The following is a 2,447-nucleotide window of genomic DNA, read 5'->3' on the forward strand; positions in this document are numbered from 1 at the left end:
CACACAAAAAGGGCTCCCTAGTTGTACCTAAGACACTTTGGATGTTAAAACCTTCCCTCTGTGTAACCAACCCCCTTACATATAATCGTTGACATTTTATTAGTTTTGATTTGAAAACTTCTTACTTTTGGGTTTTGTTCGTACTTTTTCCCTTTTCCCTTGGAAACAATAAAAGCGCGGTGATGACTCTTGTTATTTGATGTCTAGCTTATCCATAGCTTGATGATCATGAATTTACCGCTGCACTAACAATCTTTTAACTAACGGTTATGCTAACAGTTAACAAATCTCCAAGCCAACAACAAAAACCATTTCAAACCAATTGCACATTAACTCAGATAATTAACAACTCACTAAATGAATGTCAACTTCATCTCAACTTGGATTTCGGACTAAACACATTCCACAACCAATTAACAGACTTATCCTAATAAGGAAACTAACATTAGCAATAAAATAAGCAATAAATAAATTACATCATAAACCATTCACGGCAGAGTTATGCAGTTTGGACCCCTAGCTTCCGTTGGCCACCGACCTGCAGGTCGCTTCCTGTCATGAACAAAGTCGTGCAAAAACAAACCATCAGTTCTAAAATAACAACAGAGCATTCTTGATAAAATGGCTTACCTGGAAAACTTAAGTGGAGCAACGGTATGTTAACAGGTCCCGAGAAAACAAACGCCAAACAATCGTTCCAATCCAACATAAGTAGCATCCAACTTGGGCATTCACCTGCAGAATTTGAAGAAAAGCATGTAGCATACCAATAACCAAAAGAAAATGACAACAATGTGGTCTCAATTGCAACAACTTTCGCTAACTAGCAATATGACGGTAACAGTTCTGCAGAAAGAGTAATGTAAATTAACGGTTCACTCATTTCAATAATAAATCCACCAAGTTTCCATTTTTTTAACTAACTAATAACCAACTTTCTAACAGAATTTTTTAACTAACTTCTAACAACACCCTAATTCTAAACCGTTTTCTAACCATAAAATTCACTTGGTTAGTTCTAGAACAGGTGGTAAAATAACAGACTCATAGCAGTTTTTTTCAACTATTTTCTCTAACTAATAACTCTAACCAACTCTAACTGAATCCATAACAGAAAGAGAAGAGGAAGAAGGTGAGAAATCTATAAAGCATACCTCATTTCACTTTGAGTGGGGTTGCTCAATTCACTTCGAGTCTTCTTCTTCAATTCACTTCAAGTCTTCTTCCTCATTCCCCCCTTGAACCTCTCACTTAGAGCTCGATTCTCATAGCCATTAAAGCTCTCTCCTTGAGGCTTTAACCGGCTGAGCTTGACCTTATCCCCATGTTCGATTCATTGCACCTGCAATCAACGGAGAACGGCGTCACTAAGAAGATTCAAAACAGAAACAGAAGAAGCTGAGAAGAAGAAGAAAGAAACAGGTCGAAGCATACCATTTGTTTGTAGGAAGGTCGTCGTGCCGACTCCGACTTCGATCCAGTGAGTTTTCCGCCATTTCTTACTATACTCAATGTCAATTTCTAGGATAAACTTGCGTTGCTGTTTGATTTTGCGTGCGCAAACCTAAAGCCTTTATAAGCAAACGCGATGTTGTTTGAAACACTAAGATGAATGAGGAATCCTAAAATTAGGATCGTGAAGAATCCGTGATGCAATCAAAGTGTGAGCATAAGCGCAATTAAACATCGACGTCGAATCCTTGAATGCCGACGCAAGATGGAGAAGGGAACGCTTTATGGTGTTTGGAGAGTTCGATCGCTTCTTCACGTATGAATGAAGGCGACGAAGAGGAAGGAACTCGTATCGATTTTCGCTGCCGCACCGATCTGGTAAGTACTCTGAATTCAACTTATCGACATCCCTTATAAACACCTGCCTTTTATCCATCGCCGAAATCAATGGGAAGTGGCGAACTTGATCCATGGAGAATCGAAATAGGATACGATTTTTGTTGAGAAGATTGAGTGACGGTGCAGAATTGCGTTTGCCGACGTGATAATGCCGATTCAAACGCACGAACACGAATTTGAGAAACCGGAGTTGCGAATCGTGTTGCTTCTTGAGCTTTTCTGCAAAGTGTTTTCCTTCGTGCATTTCGTTTCAGCTTTTCCTTACAAAGCGCTTTTTCTTTCGATCCGTCGATTTGCCTCGCAGCTTTGGATCTTGTTTGGGCCCCAGGCCCAAACGGTGCTGGCCTTGCACCCCTTATTTCGGGCCTAGACCTCCCTCCAATTCATGAACCAGGCCCAAGCTTCTTGTGGCTGGCAACAAAAAACCTCAGTTTTGGGCCTGCAATCTTCACATTATTTTTCTTGATTATTAATTCACATTATTTTCTTGATTACCAATTCATATTATTTTCTTGATTATTAATTCATGTTAATTCCTACCTAATCTCTCGATTATTCCTAATTAATTTATGTTAATCCCTTTTGGATGATCAATA

The 2,447-nt window shown here is 39.3% G+C and overlaps 1 long non-coding RNA gene across 2 annotated transcripts; it reads right to left on the bottom strand.

Moving 5' to 3' along the window:
* Nucleotides 1-311: 311 nt before the first annotated feature.
* Nucleotides 312-2,116, bottom strand: LOC127104290 (uncharacterized). Of its 2 annotated transcripts, XR_007794836.1 has the most exons (4): nt 1,435-2,116; nt 1,155-1,342; nt 631-735; nt 312-552 (listed from the first exon to the last, which is right to left on the bottom strand). It is a non-coding gene; the product is annotated as an uncharacterized LOC127104290 (long non-coding RNA). The 2 variants fall into 2 exon arrangements; XR_007794835.1 differs by having other exon boundaries at nt 312-735; nt 1,435-2,114.
* Between the last annotated feature and the right edge of the window lie 331 nt (nt 2,117-2,447).

This window comes from Lathyrus oleraceus, chromosome 7, assembly GCF_024323335.1.
Source record: "Lathyrus oleraceus cultivar Zhongwan6 chromosome 7, CAAS_Psat_ZW6_1.0, whole genome shotgun sequence".
In the NCBI taxonomy this organism is placed as follows: domain Eukaryota; kingdom Viridiplantae; phylum Streptophyta; class Magnoliopsida; order Fabales; family Fabaceae; genus Lathyrus; species Lathyrus oleraceus.